A 22,481-nucleotide genomic window follows, 5' to 3' on the forward strand; every position below is an offset into this window, starting at 1 on the left:
CGTGGACATGCCTCCCACAAGGATTCCATAACTCCACCTCCATTTTCCACCGACAATTGGCCAACGGACATTCTAAATTTTCCCAACCCGAATGCCTAATACAATATGTAGATGATCTGCTCTTGCAAACGGACACAAAAGAGGAACACGTAGAGCTCTTATCTGAATTATTAGGCCTACTGCAATCAATCGGATGAAGGTAAATCCCAAAAAGGCCCAGATTTTAAAAGGAAAAGGTTCTTTATTTAGGCACCATCATCACCCACGGGGAGAGAGAAATTGTTCAAAAACGGATCGAGTCCATCGTTAAATTGCCCCTGCCCCAAAATATCACTGCACTCGGGTCATTCCTAGGTTTGGTAGGATATTGCAGAAATTATATAGATGGTTTTGCCACCAAAGCAGCCCCACTCTCAGAGCTCCTTAAAAGGAACGTCCTATGGAAATGGCTTCCGCAGCACACAGACATCATTGATGATTTAAAACGCACCCTAGGCACAGCCCCCATTTTACAAGTTCCAGACTCAGACTTGCCCTATGCCATCGAAGTAGCAACCACCGACCGAACCCTATCAGCAGTACTCCTGCAAGAACGACACAATCACTTTGGACCCGTAGCCTATGCCTCAAGAGTATTAGACCCCGTAGAGCAAGGATTCTCAGCCTGCAAACGGCACTTGCTTGCAGTCTTTTGGGCAGTACAGTACTTTGCGTACATCACAGGCCTCAACCCAGCCACGATCTTGACCGAGCACACCCCCATGGAACTATTACTAGACGGTAGATTAAAGGACAGTTCAGTCAGCCAAATCAGAGCAGCTCGCTCGACACTACTATTACAAGGCAGGGACATTACGGTAAAACGCACCAAAACCCACACATTTCTGGCCGATAATCTCCAATATGCAGGGACAGAGTGCCAGATCATAGCAGCCCAACACCACACAGGACTTTTTATCCCAAAGTCACTACACCCATGAGCAGGCAGGAAGACACAGGATTCCCAAACCACAGGGGGTACTTAAAAAATTTATGTAGACGGTTCTTCCACAATCGAAAATGGAGTTAGAATTACTGGTTGTGGAATTTATGTGGAAGACACACAGGGACACCCACTAGGAGAGATCTCTTTAAAATTGCCCGGCCACCTAGGTTCACAAGCAGCAGAACTCGCAGCCATAGCCTATGTAATTCAGCATCCCGACTCTTTTCCAACTCCCGCAGACATACACTCAGACAGCCTGTAACAAAATTCCTGCCCCTGTGGGAATCTCGAGGTTTTATTTCAGCCGATGGAAAACCCCTACCCTCTGCCCCGTTGTAAAGCACATTCTCAATACAGCCTCAGATTGCACATATGGTATTATTAAAGTAAGAAGCCATCATCCCTCGTCCCCACCCGGTAATATGAAGGGAGATGCCTTAGCTAAAGCAGGATCACGCCATGGTCACTTCTGACAGCCACCCGAAAGCGAACCGATACACTTAGTCCAGGTTTTCCAGACCAATATTGAGGATCTATCTCAAGCCCAAAAAGCAGCCAACACCCTCAAACAGGTTTTAGACGGCAACTTCCCAGCCCCCTACGATAAATGGAAGGTCGCACTGACTGTACAGGACGGCATAGTTTTAAAAAACGGAATTTATGTGGTCCCCACCCAGGACAGAAACCAGTTCATTTACCAATTTCATGACAGACACGGACATCAGGGGATAGACAATACCATTGCCCATTTAGGGCCTTTGTGTTGGTGACCCGATTTAAAAAGCGATGTAACCCATTATGTCGAGAATTGCCTTATCTGTGCTTAGAACAATCCTGAACGTTACTCAAAGAAAGGACAATTACGTCATACCCGACCTGTGAATGGCCCTTGGACAAATTTGCAAACTGATTACATTGGCCCCTTCCCCCTTGGAGAAACGGTTTCAGGTATGTTCTGGTTTTAATCGACACCTTTACTAAGTGGATTGAAGTATTTCCCTCACGGACAAACACAGCAAAAGCCACCATTAAGATTTTGACCCAACAGATATTCACACGCTGGGGTCTCCCCCGCAGCATTGAGTCAGACCAAGGTTCCCACTTCACCAGCAGAGTCATGCAAAATGTTTTAACAATTTTTGGGATCAGGCAGAAATTCCATATAGCATATCACCCCCAATCTAGTGGCATTGTCAAGAGAATGAATCGAACTCTAAAAGCGACCATTAGGAAGATGGTGCAACAGAGCAATACCACGTGGGACACGGTCCTCCCATTTGCTCTCATGTTTATTCGGAACACCGTCTCCAGTTCCACAGGTTTCACACCACCCACTCTCACGACCGGACGGCCCTTGAAGGGTATTGAATATTTATTCGGCCTCGATCTGGCAAGCCCTACAGTAACCACCCTCACCCACGAAAAAGCAGTCCAACAGGTTACAGATTACATTAAAGCGGCACAACTCACTGCAGCTGTCCGATTAGGCGCTAAGAAGAAGCAGAGTAAAGCCTGCTTCGACAAAACCGTCCACTGTAGAGTACGCAGTCAGTCAGCAAGTAATGGCTTCACTTTACAACCCCAGTTCTTTCCTCTCCCCCAATTTTGCAGGACCCTACTCCGTTTCAGACAAAGTGAGCCCCTCCGTGTACAAGATAACGTAGCCCAACGGTAAAACTGGTTGGTTCCACATCAACCAACTCAAAGTCTACGGATCACAATGTAGCCACTCCCAACTCATCTCTCTGGCAATAGGAGACAATTACGCCATGCCCATCAACAACCTAGTCCGACCCCTACGCCAACCCTCCCCCAGCCATGCTGGCATTTATCCCTTGTCTACGCCCACAGACCCGAACTTGTCTCTGTGCACAGGTACAGGTTTTCACCTTGCACTTGACTCCGACGACAGCGAGAGCCTCCCGGATTTGATTACTATCCCTGAACACTGGCGCAATCTCTCTGCCACCAGTCCCCCAGTCATGGAATCATGACTTAGATATCTTTGACCTACTATATGCCTTCCCCCAGCCACCGCCACATCCACTGCCCGACCACAGTAACTTGCCCTCCACTCCCACCGTCCCTACGCCTTACAAAAAACAAGCCCCTCTTTGGCACCGCGACAACTCTTGCAGACTGGTAAGGCACGACGATTTGGACTATCCGACGGCCCACGCGGCCAAGGCAGAGAAACGGCAGACACGAGTCTGGCAACCGGGAGATGGTGATGATTCAGATACTGAGTCTCATTTTGGTAATGCTTTTACAACACTGTTTGTTACAGAACCCTGAGGTGTCCAGATGATGAGAAAGAGACACGGCCTATGTATTAAGGTGTCCAAAGTTCTGATGGAGCCTGTCCGCCTTTTCCTTCTTCTTCTTCTTCTACTACATGGTTTTAATTCATGTCGCCCGACACAAAATTACTCTTCTGATTCGAGGGTAAGATGCCCAATGTCAGTTAAAGGTACACATTTGTTGGGAAACAGATCACTGTTCTCCCAGTCTTTATGACAGGTTTCCACACGACTACAAACTTTTCCCGTTCACCCAGGTAGGGAGTAACGGCACTGATCCTCGCCCTACCTGAGGACCCCAAATTCAACCGGTCAGTTAAGCTTGGGTAGTGGAGGAACGGCACTAACCCCTGCCCTACCCAGGGATTTCACCCATTCTTCTCCCGCAGCGGCCCACACGCACCTCATGTTCCCTTCACTTCATATGCTCTGGAATGGTTCTCTACACTCTGCATTGCCTTTGGCAGGCCTTAGTTTCACCTCTACTCTCTCTTTGGTTGTGGTATAAAGAATGTATTTTGCCACGTCCCATACACTCACCCCTTTCCTTTACCTCCCGTGACCCCCTGGTCGTTCCCCATGCTATTTACACATATGACACAATTGGTTGCTGCTCACTGCTGCTGTACATGCTGCTACATGCAAACTACCTCTGAGCCCTGGGACTAAAATCTATAAAGCTGGCCGCCCTGAAATTCGGCTGGTTAAGATAAGCCTCAACCACCACTGGTTGCAAGTAAAGAAAGACTGGTCGTAGAAATTGTCCGCCCACTCCCCGCATTGACCACAAGCTGCGAGAATCTCTGTTCTTCAAAAATTTGCATTTCTTGTCTCTCCAAAATGGTATTAAAAAAAAAATGAGGGAGTCATGCATGGTGACAATCATAACGGGTAATTGGAGTAAGGAGAGAAAGACTAATAAAACGAGATATTAACCAAAGATAATAACAGATACTATGCTTGCACCCCCAGGATTATACGGAAAACAGAAGACACAGGATGAAGCAAGGAATGCTGACATGCGTTTGGATCATCGCTGGACTTCTGCAACTGCGTGCACAACGGACTTTTGTTACAAACCCCACACCAGCCACGAGCACTACCACACAACAGACCACCACCAGCCCGGACACTACACCACACATAAAGACAGACATCAAAACCCCCACCTGGTGCGAAAACATTGCCAAATGGAACCCCCTTTCATACATAGTAGAGGCCCTTCTAATAATTGCAATAATCTGCAGTTCATTCAGACACTCCGACTCCAAAAGCCTCCCGCTCCCCGATATATACAGTCCGAGCCCTCTTCTTTGGAATTCAACAAAATTGAACTCATGTAACAATCGCTGCTAAAAATATACCATGTACCTCTTTAACTTTATTAGGATTAAATAGAAATGTGATGCTGCTGTTTTAAATTTTGTACTGTATATAAGTTCTTTGATATTCACCAGCAGCATGAGAGTAGCTTAGATAGCGTTAGCTAGAGATCAACTGTGCGGATAAATTAAATGTTATAGTGACCTAAATTATCGTAACCGTTAGAGATGAATTAATTTATGGATGTATTAATGGAATATTTGGTAAATGTCCCAAACTATAAGATACAGTAGAGTAGAACCTTGCCTTGACCAAGGGTGACTGGTCCACCAAGGATGAACAGGGATCAATAATGTGACCCACCACGCTTCACGTTCAGGATCAAGAGGACGGAATGTAGCCATCTAAGATGGCCACCTGCAAAGGACCATGGGAATTATGGCCAACCCAGGACTCAGACAGATATACAGCCTATGTGTATCTAAAACACAGGTAACCAGACCTGACTGAAACCCCCGCTCGTTTACATTTCAATGGCCCATTTTCCCAGGTCAATAGAACTCCAATCAAGCAACCGGTACAGCCACAGACTGATCGGCGCCACTCCCCTTACTCAGAAAGCACAACTGCCAAGGTCAATGACCGCTAAGGACCCGCCCAGCGACCAAGGCACCCGCCCCATTATTGGCCGAAATCGAAGAGAGTGACCAGAGCCATGTTGAACTATTGGGTCCAAGGTTAAGGACCGCCCCAAAGAGTGTGAAATCCCAGGGGGACAAAAGAGAGCGCAGCCATGTGTTCTGTCTCTCTTGGATCCGACCTGTGCCAACCCAATTGCAGCAGGAACAGCCCGAAAAGTTCACAACCAAGGATCGCTACCTGATGGCTGAGCCCAGCAGAGACGGAGCCACTTTCTTCAGATAAAGGCCTTATCCATTTGCACAGTGCTGGTTGCCCAGAAATTAAGTATAGGTTATTGTAGCTGATAAGTGTAGTTTAACACGTAGTAGATATTGTGTTTGCATGTTGAGATAACTTGTGTATGTAAATAAACCACCTTTTGAACTAACTAACTGGTTGTGTGGTCATTTGATCGATATAAGGGAAAGGCCTGTGGTTCACCGAGATAAATAAACAGAGCAACACTCCTCACAGACAGTGACTCAGGGGGGAATGGAACCTGGGACCCTGGCGCTGTGAAGCAACAGTGCTAATCACTTGTGCTACTGTGCTGCCCACAAATTTGTCATTACATTTTGTAAAGAGATCAATTAAAGTTACTTCAAAAAGCTGACATCTTTTTATTTGTCAGGCAGAAATCATCAGGTTTCAGAATCAGAAATCACAAAAATTAAAAATGCAAAGAAACGATTTGCATGTTCGGTATTAAATGCCGTTCACATTATGTATTCCGTGGAGGTGGCGGAATTCTGTTGGTTTTTAGCAGGCAATGGATGAAATAAAATGAATAACCAGAGAGAATATTTGGTCTGACAACTCAAAAGGCAAAAGCTAGACTAAGTTCTCTTTGTATCATCAGTTGAGCAACTTATTATTTTGCAAACTATAATGCAAGAATGATTTGCTGCTGTTGCATTCATATGTTGAGACAGAAATCAGCTAGGTTTTGTGTAAATCCAGCTTAAATGGCTGCAAGGCTCCAGAGTGTAGAGATTTCTCTGGATCAACATCACTATTTTAGCTTCTCTCGAATACTGCAGTCCAAAGAGATTGATGTAATGTCATTTTCAGAGTTAACATTTCTTCTTCCAATGTCTAGGACCACATCTGTATCACCAGGAGTGCAATTCAATCAGTACATAGCAGTCAGCGCAATGGAATACTACCTTTCTCTTCCCTGGCAAAGGTAAAAACCTCAGTCTAAAATGATTGCCACCACATGAAAAACGGGCAGAATTTGTTTAAAAATGAAATTGCTTTTCGTAGTAACAATGCAGTACATCCTTCCAATTTCTCTTCCACAATATGATAATTTTCACTGCCAGCCTTGAAATCCTTTATTCATAAATCTGAGTGTATTTGTAGTAAAGCTGTATAACTGTCTAATTCAATAAGGCATCTTACCAATTCCCCAAATGTCATTACACCAATTAGGGAGTGAGATGTCAGAGATTCATTACAGCACAGGAGATCATTTGGTCCATCAAATACATACCAGGCTCTCTGTCAAGCAATACAGTCAGTCCCAGTCTCTTGCTCTCTCCCAAGAGCCCTGCAAGTCTATTTCCCTCAAATGCCTATCCAATTTTCTCCAAGTTCTAAATGCCTCTTAGGCAATGGATTCAAGGTTATTATCACTCACTGCGGAAAAGTTCTTACTCACTATCTTCTTCCATGTGCCTTTCTCAAAACCTTATTTCTGTGATGTCTTTACCCCATCAGTTAATGGAAACAATTTGTTTTGACTATCCTACTGTTGTAATCTGCACCGGTACTATTGGGTAGGGATAATTGGTTAGTCTGTGGATTTTGGGTAATATGAGCTCCCAGATAAGGTAGTGGGGCAATCATTAACCTTTTCTGTTGTTTAAATGGAGCCAGTCAGTTAGGTACCGACTAGAGAGAAGACCAGTAGCAAAGTACAGGTGCTGTGTAAACATTAGTGTGAATAACGTTAAGTTTTGTTTGACTCACAAGCTCAATTTAGACTCTTCGTGGCCCTCACAAAGCCTACTTAAACTTGTCATAACCTTCCTTGTATACCTCTTATCAAATCATCCCACACCTTCTTTGCTCCAAGGAGAATAACCTCAACTACTCCAAGCTAATTATGGTGAATGTATTCACCTAATGCATGAGCTTTCTGTATAATGCTGTGACCTATGACCTGGAAGTGATGATACGGTCTACTTCCAGGTACTGTACTAGAACCCCGGTGGGCTCCGCCTCTGGCCGGATCCGGGGCCATATATCGACCGGCCACCTGTGGGTGGCACTCATTTGTACAGCCGACTCTGGCAGGCGAGTTCATGGATAATAAAGCCTAATGTTCACTCGTTCTCACGGTCTCACAGTGAATTGACGGTATAACACTAACCTTGTAGTTAAATTCCCTCATCCCTGGAACCATTCCAGTTTATCTCCTTTGCACCCTCTTAACGTTGTTTCGCATAATTTATTTTTGATAAAATACCACTTAAAAGGATAGCTACAAAATTATGGCCCCCGGACATCTGAGTCAGTATCAACTTGGATGATATGAAAATGGCTAAGATTGTTTTTCAGAATGGAGGATAGTAGGCAATTCAATTCCCCAAAGGTCTGATTATTTGATATATATATACACATAAATTACTTGGAAATTGGAATACAGAGTAATATTTCAAATTTTGCTGATGATATCAAAATTGGAGATATGGCAAATAGTGGGGTTGATATCAATAGACTGCAACAGAACATAGATAGGCTAGCAGATATGGCAGAAAGTGGCAGGTGGAATGAAAGAGAGAGGCGTGGGAGATCATGCATTCATTTTGTCAGAAGGAATAAGCAGAGGCAAATTATACAGAATGCACAGTTCTAACGAATGTGCAGGGACAGAATGACATGGGATCCATGTACATAAATTTTTAAAGATTGCAGGACAAAGTGAGAGAATAGTTAGCAAAGCACCCTTCCAGAAATGTGGTGACTAACTGGTGCAATACTTTAGCTGTGGTCTAATCAGATTATAAAGGTTCAATATAACTTCACTGCTTTTGTATTCAAAGTCCGATATGCTTTGCTGACCACTGTCTCAATATTATAGCCTCAGTAATAGAAAACAGAATTGACATATATGGGGTGGCATGGCCAGGAAGATGACAACACCACACAGAAGGCAGCAAGTCTGTGATCGACAATGTAAATGGTATTATGATTACAGGCCAGACTCCAACAGTTGCTAGGATACTGGACAGAAACCCCAATATTTCATTTTGATTTTGTAAGACTGAGGAAAGGCTCGCTCCAAGAGTGATTACACTAAGAAATAGGGATGTACTAAAATGAACTTTGTTTCCAACACGGTATTAAAATATCTTTAACATTGCACGAGAAAATAGCTTACAATTACCCCTTGAACAATACTGCTCAATACAGTGGATACAGTACCGTTAACTGCCATCTTTATTCCCACTTAAAAACCAGAAAAAAAACATCCCAGCTCTCAATCTACTGTTAAACCACTGGCACTCAGGAATACTTGCTTTACAGAGATAATCTTTGTGAAAGAAAGCTCTTTTGACACTGCTTTAAAGAAAAGATCTGACTTCTGTCAGAACTAAGCAGAAACTCTGGTTGTCTTTCTTCAGAAGTTGTTTCAGCTGGTTTGTTCACCTTTCCAACCACACTGCTCTTCTGCCTGCAGACATATCTTTTAACTGAACTGCAGAGAGAAAACTGCTTGACTTGTGGTCATGGCTTCAGCTAGAACTCCACTGGCCTGTGATTTGTTATGTTGTCGGTGTAACATAAGCGGCTTCCTTGTGGTGCACTTGACAAAGGAAGGTTCAGACGTGGAGATAATTTCAACTCGTTTCTTAAACTATTTACACTTCTATTACTCAGGTTCGACACTACTGCTAATCCTACTATAGCTACCCAGACTGACTAAACAGCTGCTGCAATCCACATGGTGGGTCTAATATTGAATCAACCCTGTGTCTGTACTCACTGACTGTCTCCACTGGAAAGAGGCAGATCATGTGTGTGGTGTCCTTTATATATGGGTTGGTGTAATGCCCTCCTGTGGTGGTGGCACCTCTGTGTGTATCGTGAATGTCCATTGGTCATGTCCTATCTACTTGATCTATTGGTTGAGTGTGCGTGTGTGATGTCTCCGGTGCTCCCTCTAGTGTCTAGCTAGCCTACATGCATTTACATTGATGCACAGCACCACATCCCCCCTTTTTTATATGTTCATATTTTCTGTACACTTTCAGAAAATTGAACAAAGAACAGGTTGAGAAGGTAAGGTATATACAAGTCATGGGAACAGTGATTAAACAATAAGTCCAAATCATTTGTGTGAGTCCATAAACCATCAATCATCATGGTCAAATGTCTCTCTTGGTTATGAACGCCATCAACATCCCTGTGCCACAGGAACCAAGAGGTGGTCAAATCACTTCGCTGTCTGATTTGGAGTCCATTTCTTTTTTTGATGTTTGTGATGATGCTGTCGGATGGCATCTTGTAGCTGATAAGGTGTTGACGTTGAAGAGGTGCCATCAACAGTGTCATTCGAGGTCATGGATGTGCCATATGTTGAAGTTGGATAAGACTGTACATACTGGTTCTGGCCACATGCTGTGCTTGAAGGGTGATCTTGCTGAGAATCGTTGAAGCTTGTCGAATTGGAAACAGAATTGCTGCTCGCATAAATACCTGGTGATGGTGTGAAACTAGAACCTTGCATCTGGTAGGAATATGCCGTCTGGTCAGGCTGGGGTGCAGCAAATCCTGGGCAGTAACTAAGGCATCCAGTCTGTAGTGCAGATTGCGCTGGCGGTAGTCCTCCTTTGATCTTGATTCCATTAGTGGGCAATCCGTAGTGCTGGCCTGTTTGAGAATATGCTGCATAGACTGCTGGCTGCAGCAGGCTTGAATACTGGGTTTGTCCAGCATGAGCTGTCATTGGCTGTACTGCTGGTGTGGAAAAAATGTGTGGATATAGCTGTGCTGAATATTGGTGTATTCCTCTTGGACTGTAGCCGCTGCTTGTTATTACTGACCCAGTGTAATTGTTAAGTGATCCATCTCCTGTCGTTGTGGCATCTGCTGTCACCCTGAGCGTGCCATCACTGAGGTTGCGGCACTCCCTGTCTGGAGTAAAGTCCGGCTTACGTGAATCAGAGTCGGCGTTTGGTTGCTCCCCATCTGGAGTCTGGTCTGTTTTAACTGAGTCAATGTTGGTTTGTTGATGCTCCCCGTCCGGAGTCTTAGCAGGTTCACTGGAGTCAGTGGAGATTTCTTGAAGCTGCACGTTTGGAATCGGAACAAGCAGGAATGCATTGACTTGTGGAGAGGTTCGAGCGAATGAGGGTGGAAGTATCATGGTGTCACCGGAGTCACCAGTGGTCTCACAGTGATCGTCGAGTGCCTCTGTACACACTAGCTAAGGTCTGTCACTTTGCACACCTTGCATGGGAAGTGGGATGCTGTTGTCACTCGTCTCACATACCGTGGGTAGATCCTCAGTAGCTGCTTGCTGTTCACTTGGGTTGGGTAAATTGTCAGTCTTCATCTGGTGGTGCAAACAATGTGGGTGGACTGTCATTGTCTGGCTGTTGTCCTTCATTTGGGCTTGGACTGTCATCATCGCTTAGTTCTTCACTGCAGCATGATAGACCGTCATGTTCGTCCTGCTGTGCACTGGAGCATGGTAGACTGTCATAGTCTCCTTGCTGTTTACTTGAGCATGGCAGACTTGCATCATCTGCTACTAGTTGGTCAGAGGAGGTTGCGAGACCCTCATGGTCTTGTTCCTGCAAGGACTGCGCATCGGAGTCTTGCGTTGCTTCTATCGTGGAGGCTGTCCATGAGCTTGCTGCGGAGGCTTGTGACACTGGAGTCACGTCTTGTGTGTGCAAGGACTGCGCTCTGGAGTCTTGCGTATCTTCTTTTGTAGAGTCGGGAACCCTGAGCGGTGCGTGGACCACACTCTGTGTGGCAGCAGGCCGCTCTCTGTGTGCTTGTACTGCTCTCTGTCTCTTGGTTTCAGGCTGCAGCATCATCCTGCACTCACGAGTTGGGATGTCATATCTGCTGGGCTGAAGATCCTCAAATCCGACGAACGAATCCGCGCCTGCGTCAGATTGAATACGGGGGTCACCAATGTGCAACACGTCTAGTTGCAGTTCGGATTTGGTACTGGGGTAGCCTCCCATGGTGAAAGGTTTGTCCGAGTCGTAGTCTTCTAGGAGCATATCATCACTGTTTGCGTCGGAGCTGGCATTGGGCTCGCGAGGTCCAGAGAAAATGTAAAGGTCGGTATCAAAGTATTCAAGGTCGGAATCATCGGTTTGGGCATAGGTAACTGCTTTTTGCAGGGTTCTTCAGAGGTTAATTTTATTTCCTGGTTCAATTTGAGGCATTGTGCTGTCATTCCAGGTAAAGCAAGGCTGTTTTACAGCTGTAAAAGAATTTTTATTTGATTTGGGACGTTTCCCCTTTAAATGGGCGTGGTCCGGGGCCTCTGATGTCATGGCGCATGTAACGTAGCGTGTAGGAAGCAATTGCGCATGCGCAGATCGCTGTTCCTTTACCGATGGCCGTTTTCGTGATTGCACATGCGCGTCATCTCGCACAAGCGCAAACGGACCTCCCAGTTCTGTGCGCTTCTCGCGCAACTGTGCAAGTGCAGTCCCTTTAGCAAGATGGCCGCCGAACAAACCTGTTCTCTGCTCCGGGATTTCGGCATCATGGTCAGTACTGGCGCTTCTCTTACCTTTTCTTGCTGGTTTGAGTGTGTTTTCCTCACAGTATTTGCCGAATTTGTCCAGGACTGCCTGGAAGTCGCTCCTGCTTTTCCCCTTGGAGAACTTGAATTTTTAAAAGATTTCTTCTGCTCTGGCACCGGCGATGGTGAGGAGTAGATCTGTTATTTCAGGATCGGCCACTTCTTCTAGTTCAGCTGCCACCAGGAAGATTTCAAACTTTTGCCGGAATGCCTGCCAGTTTTTGCGGAGATTGCCGTGGCACTGGAGCTGCTGCGGAACCCGGATCTCAAACATCTTGCCTGGGTATTGCTGGTTGTCACTGTACTCTGAGGTATGGCTATCTGGATTGAAACAGTTCACTTCTGGCACCATGATTTGTTATGTTGTAGGTGTAACATAAGCGGCTTCCTTGTGGTGCACTTGACAAAGGAAGGTTCAGACGTGGAGATAACTTCAACACGTTTATTAAACTATTTACACTTCTATTACTCGGGTTCGACACTACTGCTAATCCGACTATAGCTACCCAGACTGACTAACCAGCTGCTGCAATCCACGTGGTGGGTCTAATATTGAATCAACCCTGTGTCTGTACTCACTGACGGTCTCCACTGGAAAGAGGCAGATCATGTGTGTGGTGTCCTTTATATATGGGTTGGTGTAATGCCCCCCTGTGGTCAAGTCACCTCCTTGTGTATCATGAATGTCTATTGGTCATGACCTATCTACTTGATCTATTGGTTGAGTGTGCGTGTGTGATGTCTCCGGTGCTCCCTCTAGTGTCTAGCTAGCCTACATGCATTTACATTGATGCACATCACCACAGCCTGTTTTCCCTGCAAAATGCCTGATAACGTAGTTCCACCCAGTACTTACCAAGCTGAAATTGAATTAACTCCACAGGGAATCCCCTTAAACCAAACAAAATTGCATTAGTCCAAGCCTTTTACAATGGATTAATTGTACCCCTGGCTCTAAAATTATACTTGCCTTTCAAACTAGGATGTCTTTTAAAACATGATTACAGCAGTCATACGCACACTAACCCAGGCTTTTAACCCTTACTGCACCAAATACCTGTAATACAATACATCTGAATTGCCTACATTCATCACAATGGAGTATTCAGCATTTGGATGTGCAATAAAAGTTCTTGGCTGAGGAACATACACAAATGTACAATATTACAATGACAAAAAGCACCATTATTTACCATTTATGACATGCCTGCAGTTCTTCAGTGAATCGTGACCATTTTGTTGAATACAGCAATTATCCAGAACAGGAATCTAAAGAATCTAAGAGCAGATTACAATTGCTAGCTAAAATGAGTAACTGCAGGCAGTATGTTAAGAAAAGCACAGTGGCTCCTCTCAACCTACTGGCATGCAGCAGTATAAATATGCATATATACCACATTGTCCTTACAAAACTAAAGCATTACTCTCAGAATAGAGGAAAACTTTGGTTGAAGAAATGAGACATGATCTTAATGCTAATGAGGGTGGTAAGTCAAGAAAATGTGTACACGAGCAGATGTACAGGTGCAGATACAGGTTGAAGCTTATCATGGCCATGACATGACATTTGTATCTATTATGTTTAAAGCAATTTATTACATATCATTCATCGATCATACTTCCTGTCCTGAAAACCTTACTTCCTGGTGTCGTATTTTTGCATAAACTATATGGGCGGGATTCTCCGACCCCCCGTTGAGTCGGAGAATTGCCGGGGGGCGGCGTGAATCCAGCCCCCGCTGGCTGCTGAATTCTCCAGCACTGGAGATTCAGTGGGGGCGTGAATTGCGTTGCGCCGGTCGGCGGGCCCCCCACGGCGATTCTCCGGCCCGCGATGGGCCGAAGTCCCACTGCTATGCCAGTCCTGCCGGCGTAAATTGAACCAGGTCCCTTACCGGCAGGATCTGGCGGCGCGGGCGGGCTCCGGGGTCCTGGGGGAGGCGCGGGGCGATCTGGCCCCGGGGGGTGCCCCCACGGTGACCTGCCCCACGATCGGGGCCCACTGATCCGCGGTGGGCCTGTACCGTGGGGGCACTCTTTTCCTACGCGCCGACCATCAGCCTCCACCATGGCCGACGCATAGGTGAACCCCCCCCTGCGCATGCACGGGGATGGCGTCAACAGCCGCTGACGCTCCGTCGAATGCGCGGACTCGCGCCGGCTCGCGGAGTCCCTTCAGCCCCGGCTGGCGTGGCGCCAAAGGCCTTCCACACCAGCCGACGGGGCGCCAACCACTCCGGGGCTAGCCTAGCCCCTAAAGGTGCGGGCCTAGCCCCTAAAGGTGCGGAGGATTCTGCACCTTTGGGGCGGCCCGACGCTAGAGTGGTTCACGCCACTCCGTCCCGCCGGGACCCCCCGCCCTGCTGGGTGGGGGAGAATCCCGACCCATATCTCTGAAGTGATTTGATTGGAAGTAAAAATAAAGGTTTTTGGTTGAATAACATACACAAAAGTAAAACATTGCAACTGACATACTTTTGCAGTGATTCTGAGCAGGTCGCAGCCCCATTAAAAGGTGCTGGAAATGGCTTCATGTCAGCCGGGAAGCTCCCCCTAATCTGTAGGCAAATTGAGGAAGTAGCAGGAGCAGAATTGGGTCTGAATAGCATTGAAAAGTATTTATCGGGGTGGCATGGTGCACAGTGGTTCGCATTGCTGTCTCACCGCTCCAAGGACCGGGTTCGATCCCAGCCTCGGGTCACTGTCCTTGTGAAGTTTGCACATTCTCCCCGTGTCTGTGTGGGTCTCACCCCCACAACACAAAAGATGTGTAGAGTAAGTGGATTGGCCACGCTAATTTGCCCCTTAATTGAAAAAAAAAAAGAATTAGGTACTTTGAATTTACTAGAAAAAAGAATATATTTATCAGGCCCTTGTCTTTTGCCAACAGCACAGGCTGTATAAATAGGGTAGATCTCTGTGGATGGCCTGGCAACTTTTTAAATTTCAATATTCATCTTGCTGGTGCGACCACCCAGTGCATGCTGCAAAATGAGACAGAAAATCGATCCAAAAGTAAGAGCAAGAACCAAAGTGTAAAGATTTTAGAACTTACTTTATACACCCAGATATTTCCAATTCTCATTTTGAACATTGGAAATCATTTATTGAACGCAAAAATTGTAATCTATTTTGATCAAATAACAGAAGTTGAAAAAAAACTGTGAAGAACCATTGACAAGCAGGGCAACTATTCAAAATCAAAGCAATCTGTGTCAGATTTTAATTGCTGTTGATCTTCAGTAATGATATCAGGCATATTTTAAGCCTTCATTTTTGTAATCTCCTCCAGCCCCACAACTCTCCAAGGTATCTATGCCACTCCTTGAATTCTGGTCTCTTGTGTATCCCCAAATTTATTTGCTGCGCCATTGATGGATTCATCTTCAGTTGCGTAGGCCTTAAGCTCTGGGATACCCTCCTTGCACTTCTCCGCCTCTAGACCTCACGTTCCTCCTCAGGACACCCCTTAAAACCTATTTCTTTGACCAAGCTTTTGATCATCTGACCTAATGGACTGAACTTTACAACATGGGGACAAAAAGCAGGCCCATGAGCCCCCACTTGCCAGCACTGGGCCCTGGTAATTTTGCCACAGCTGTGAGAACACCCTCAACCTAAGGGTGCTGCCGCTCAAAAAACAGGGCCAGCACTTCTGAAGACTCAGCAGTTCTACCTGGAGAGATCGCCACCGCTGAGGAATGCAGGAGAGCTCTGGAGCTGTGCCAGATGATTGAAAAAATGAAAAACCACTGTTCCAAGTATCAGAGGGCAAACCTCTTTGGGATGTTGGTTGGGATCATGGATTCCTTTTCTGTCCGTAGTCCCTTCTTTGGCCCACGGGACCTTCCCTCTGAGCCTGCCACTGAGAGGTCATTTCCATTTAGCTGGCAGCCTCTCCACAGTTGCCGATGGCAATTTGAAGTGACCTCTTTACTTGGGCAAAATTACATAAGAACATAAGAACTAGGAGCAGGAGTAGGCCACCTGGCCCCTCGAGCCTGCTCCACCATTCAATGAGATCATGGCTGATCTTTTGTGGACTCAGCTTCACTTTCCGGCCCGAATACCATAACCCTTAATCCCTTTACTCTTCAAAAAACTATCTATCTTTATCTTAAAAACATTTAATGAAGGAGCCTCTACTGCTTCACTGGGCAAGGAATTCCATAGATTCACAACCCTTTGGGTGAAGACGTTTCTCCTAAACGCAGTCCTAAATCTACTTCCCCTTATTTTGAGGCTATGCCCCCTAGTTCTGCTTTCACCCGCAAGTGGAAACAACCTGCCCGCATCTATCCTGTCTATTCCCTTCATAATCTTATATGTTTCTATAAGATCCCCCTTCATCCTTCTAAATTTCAACGAGTCCAGTCCCAGTCTACTCAACCTCTCCTCATAATCCAACCCCTTCAGCTCTGGGATTAACCTAGTGAATCTCCTCTGCACACCCTCCAGTGCCAGTATGTCCTTTCTCAAGTAAGGAGACCAAAACTGAACACAATAATCCAGGTGTGGCCTCACTAACACCTTATAGAATTGCAGCAGAACCGCCCTAGTCTTAAACTCCATCCCTCTAGCAATGAAGGACAAAATTCCATTTGCCTTCTTAATCACCTGTTGCACCTGTAAACCAACTTTTTGCGACTCAGGCACTAGCACACCCAGGTCTCTCTGCACAGCAGCATGTTTTAACATTTTATCATTTAAATAATAATCTCTTTTGCTGTTATTCCTACCAAAATGTATAACCTCACATTTGTCAACATTGTATTCCATCTGCCAGACCCTAGCCCATTCACTTAGCCTATCCAAATCCCTCTGCAGACTTCCAGTATCCTCTGCACTTTTTGCTTTACCACTTATCTTAGTGTCGTCTGCAAACTTGGACACATTGCCCTTGGTCCCCAACTCCAAATCATCTATGAAATTCTGAACAGTTGTGGGCCCAACACTGATCCCTGAGGGACACCACTAGCTACTGATTGCCAACCAGAGAAACACCCATTAATCCCCACTCTTTGCTTTCTATTAATTAACCAATCCTCTATCCATGCTACTACTTTTCCCTTAATGCCTTGCATCTTTATCTTATGCAGCAACCTTTTGTGTGGCACCTTGTCAAAGGCTTTCTGGAAATCCAGATATACCACATCCATTGGCTCCCCGTTATCTACCGCACTGTTAATGTCCTCAAAAAATTCCACTAAATTAGTTAGGCATGACCTGCCCAATGGGGCAATTTCCATCCAGATGCCTCGCTATTTCTTCCTTGATGATAGGTTCCAGCATCTTCCCTACTACCTAAGTTAAGCTCACTGGCCTATAATTACCCGCTTTCTGCCTACCTCCTTTTTTAAACAGTGGTGTCACGTTTGCTAATTTCCAATCCGCCGGGACCACCCCAGAGTCTAGTGAATTTTGGTAAATTATCACTAGTGCATTTGCAATTTCCCTAGCCATCTCTTTTAGCACTCTGGGATGCATTCCATCAGGTCCAGGAGACTTGTCTACCTTTAGCCCCATTAGCTTGCCCATCACTACCTCCTTGGTGATAAAAATCCTCTCAAGGTCCTCACCTGTCATAGCCTCATTTCCATCAGTCACTGGCATGTTATTTGTGTCTTCCACTGTGAAGACCAACCCATAAAACCTGTTCAGTTCCTCAGCCATTTCCTCATCTCCCATTAGTAAATCTCCCCTCTCATCCTCTAAAGGACCAAAACTCTTTTTTGTTTTATGTATTTGTAGAAACTTTTACTATCTGTTTTTATATTCTGAGCAAGTTTACTCTCATAATCTATCTTACTCTTCTTTATAGCTTTTTTAGTAGCTTTCTGTTGCCCCCTAAAGATTTCCCAGTCCTCTAGTCTCCCACTGATCTTTGCTACTTTGTATGTTTTTTCCTTCAATTTGCTACTCTCCCTTATTTCCTTAGATATCCACGGTCAATTTCCCCTCTTTTTACCGTCCTTCCTTTTTGTTGGTATAAACCTTTGCTGAGCACCGTGAAAAATCACTTGGAAGGTTCTCCACTGTTCCTGAACTGTTTCACCATAAAGTCTTTGCTCCCAGTCTACCTTAGCTAGTTCTTCTCTCATCCCATTGTAATCTCCTTTGTTTGAGCACAAAACACTAGTGCTTGATTTTACCTTCTCACCCTCCATCTGCATTTTAAATTCCACCATATTGTGATCGCTCCTTCTGAGAGGATCCCTAACTATGAGATCCTGAATCAATCCTGTCTCATTACTCAAGACCAGATCTAGGACCGCTTGCTCCCTTGTAGGTTCCACTACATACTGTTCTAGGAAACTATCGCGGGTACATTCTATAAACTGCTCCTCAAGGCTGCCTTGACCGACCTGGTTAAACCAATCGACATGTAGATTAAAATCCCCCATGATAACTGCTGTACCATTTCTACATGCATCAGTTATTTCTTTGTTTATTGCCTGTCCCACCATAATGTTACTATTTGGTGGCCTATAGATTACTCCTATCAGTGACTTTTTTGCCTTACTATTCCTGATTTCCACCCAAATGGATTCAACCTTATCCTCCATAGCACCGATGTCATCTCTTACTGTTGCCCAATGTCATCCTTAAATAACAGAGCTACACCACATCCCTTACCATCCACTCTGTCCTTCCGAAAAGTTTGATACCCTCGGATATTTAACTCCCAGTCGTGACCATCCTTTAACCGTGTTTCAGTAATGGCCACTAAATCATAGTCATTCACGATGATTTGCGCCATCAACTCATTTACCTTATTCCGAATAGTACGAGCATTCAGGTAAAGTACACTTATGTTGGCTTTTTTACCTCTGTTCTGAATCTTAACACCTCGATCAGTAACATCTCCTAAGTTATATTTCCTCTTAACCTTTCTCCTAATTTTCCTTGTTGTTGAACCCATATCTTCATTTAACAACCTGCTTACCATTAATGTTTTCACTTCCCGTTTTATTTCTTTTAGTATTCCTGGTCCTATTCACTGAGCTCCCCTCAGTCACTGGTATCGGCGCGTTGTCCGGCGATTGGCGCCCAAAACGGCGCAAATGAGTCAGGCATCGCGCCGCCCCATAGGTGCAGAATGCACCGCATCTTTGGGGGCCGAGCCCCAACCTTAAGGGGCTAGGCCCGCGCCGGCCGAATTTCCACCCCGCCAGCTGGCGGAAAAGACCTTTGGTGCCTCGCCAGCTGGCGTGGAAATGACATCTCCGGGCGGCGCATGCGCGGGAGCGTTAGCGGCCGCTGACGGCATTCCCGCGCATGTGCAGTGGAGGGCGTCTCTTCCGCCTCCGCCATGGTGGAGACCGTGGCGAAGGCAGAAGGGAAAGAGTGCCCCCATGGCACAGGCCCGCCCGTGGATCGGTGGTCCCAGATCGCAGGCCCGGCCACCGTGGGGGCACCCCCCGGGGCCAGCTCACCCCGCGCCCCCCCCCAGGACCCCGGAGCCCGCCCGCGCTGCCTTGTCCCGCCGGTAAGGTAGGTGGTTTAATCTATGCCGGCGGGACAGGCATTTTAGCGGCGGGACTTCGGCCCATCTGGGCCGGAGAATCGCAGGTGGGGGCCCGCCAACCGGCGCGGCGCGATTCCTGCCCCTGCCGAATATCCGGTGCCGGAGAATTTAGCAACCGGCGGGGGCAGGATTCACGCCAGCCCCCAGCGATTCTCTGACCCGACGGGGGGGTCGGAGAATCTCGCCCCTTGTGTAAATCAGCTGCTCACATTATTGGGACTTGCTGCATCCTGACCTGCTGACAGTAAAATGCCCCAATCGTAGGACAATGTCAGGGAACTGATCTGAGCCGACTCCCTGTGACTTTACTGAACCCCCCACCAGCCTGACTCCTGTTAGAATCCTGGCCATGGTAAAATGCGTCCCTGTGTCACATTTTGTTTTATACAATCATAGAATCACGACAATTCAGAAGGAGGCCATTCGGTTCATTTAGTCTGCACTGACCATTTGAAAGTGCACTCTATCTAGACCCAATCCCACGCCCTATCCCCATAACCCCACCTAACCTTGGAACACTTAGGGACAGTTTAGCATGATCGAGCCACCTACGCAGCATATCTTTGGACTTTATAAAACTCCTGTGAAATGGCTTGGGAGGTTTTATTACAGTATGTATATGAGTACAAGATGTTCTAAGTCAAATATGTGCAGTTATCTTAGGAGCTTCTGTTTACTTTTATTATCTTGAATTTTATTTCGACTGCCAGCTGTAATTTCAACAAAATCAATGCAATTCATTAAGATCAGCATCCAGGGACTGAGGCATGGACGAATATGCAGGCAAGAAGGAAACAGAAGTATTTACGTACAGATATAAAAAAAGGGGTTGTTTTCATAGATACAGTTTCATAGAATCCCTTCCATGCAGAACAAAGCCATTCTGCCCATTGGATCTGCACCTACCCTCCGAAAGATCACCATTCCTAGGCCCACTCGCATGCCCCATCCCCAAAGCCCCATCTAACCTGCACATCTTTGATCAGTAAGGGGTAATTTATCATGGCCAATCCACCTTACCTGAACATCTTTGGACTGTGGGAGGAAACCTGAGCACCCGGAAGAAACCCACGCACACACGGGGAGGATGTGCAGACTCCGCACACAGAGTCATCCAAGGATGGGATCGAACTCGGGTCCCTGTCGCTGTGAGGCAGCAGTGCTAACCACTGTGCTACCATGCCTCCCCTTGGCGTATACATCCACACCAAAACACATTTTCTGGTGTAAGAAATTGTTAGAAAATAAGCAAAGGGTGAAAATGATGAACAAAATGCATTGTGGTATACTTTTGTCTTTTTTGAAATGTTGTGGTCATTAAGATGAACAATATCAGCACTGGGTCAATTCCGACCTTACTGTAAAGCTACATGGTGCAATGTGGACACAATGTGACACATTTTATAGTCAAATAACACTTTGAGCGCAATTTAACTAAATGGGAGCAAGGTCCCATAGCAAGCACGTTTAGGCACGTGTGTTCTGGTGCTCGCAACGCCGAGAAACACAATGCTACAAAACAGCAATTGAGGGGCGGCACGCTGGCGCAATGGTTAGCACTGTGGCCTCATGCCTCCAATAACCTGGTTTTGATCCCGGCTCCGGGTTACTGTCAGTGTGGAGTTTGCACATTCTCCCCGTGTCTGCTTGGGTCTCATCCCCACAACCCAAAGATTGGCCACGCTAAATTGGAAAAAATTATTGGATGCTCTAAATTTATTTTAAAAGATAAAATAAAATGGCACTCGGGTTAGATAGGGGGCCTCAGCAGTGAACGCGCGGCTGAGGTCGCACATAGCCCCGTTTTGACTCCTTGGTGTAGCGAGAGATCAGGACGCTATTTTTAAATGTCGTCCCGATCTCTGTGTTGCTCTTTTATCTTTATTAATAAGAACCACAAGACGCGAGTACATTCCGTGTATTGGATAAATGACTACACAACCAGTATATTAGTTCAATTATTGTTTATTATTAAACACAGGCTTGGTTCTATGCGTAATAATCTATACGCGGCTACACATTAAACTATACCGAACAGCTTAAATGAGCTTTACTTAACTTTCAAGTGACCGGCTCTGTGCAGGTTAGATAAGGCTGAATCTCCACGTGTGGCGGCTGGAAGTTGTCAGGTACAGCTAGGCTGCGGCTCGTCCTTCTGGTAGTGATCGCGGGTCCTTGAACTTGGCTGGTCAATGTGCTGCAGTTGGTGGGGCAGAGGCCGGTTCCAAAAGAGAAAGAATGTTGGTCGCGCAGTTCTTCTTATCCTCCAATCTTTTGCGCTCTTTTGGGCGGTCCCAACTCGGGATCCAATGGACCGATAGGATTTTGATCACCCTAATCAATTCTGGCCAATTAGGGGTGGGTTCCTTGATAGCTGGGTGGGTCCTAGTTGTTATTGTCCAAGGCACGTAGGCACTCCCAATTAAGGTAAATTGGCGCCCCCCGAGTCTGTTACTACTGCTATGTTTCAATCTGTGTCCCATTGTCCTGGGGAGATCGGTGATTGACCTTTAGCAGGTGCAAGTATCTGTGTAAGTCTGGTTTCCTCTGCACAATACACAGGGGCTGTGTACCGTCTGTGTCCCAACCTGACCGCAATTCCCATTTTAGCTGGCCACATCTGGAACCCCTGAAGCGATCCCCGACCCCCAAAAGCCCCAACGCACTATGAGAGTTTCCCCGCACACCCCTTCGCACTCCCCAACACCCGCGGTGGGCACACCGGCCCGTTCACCACCTTGCAAAAAATTCTAGCTTGGCACCTTAGGAATGTCAAGCTGTCACTCAGGTGGCAGTGCCAGGGTGCCAGGCTGGCAATGCCAGGATGCCCGGGTGGCACCAGCAGTGCCAGGTTGTCACCCTGCCCAAAGGGCATGCACCTGG

General features: G+C 46.3%; 1 protein-coding gene across 7 annotated transcripts in view; it reads right to left on the minus strand.

Moving 5' to 3' along the window:
- prkn (parkin RBR E3 ubiquitin protein ligase) overlaps window positions 1-22,481 on the minus strand; it is a 1,727,639-nt gene that overhangs the window by 765,293 nt on the left and 939,865 nt on the right. The window lies entirely within an intron of this gene.

This window comes from Scyliorhinus torazame, chromosome 1 (assembly GCF_047496885.1).
Source record: "Scyliorhinus torazame isolate Kashiwa2021f chromosome 1, sScyTor2.1, whole genome shotgun sequence".
In the NCBI taxonomy this organism is placed as follows: Eukaryota; Metazoa; Chordata; class Chondrichthyes; order Carcharhiniformes; family Scyliorhinidae; genus Scyliorhinus; species Scyliorhinus torazame.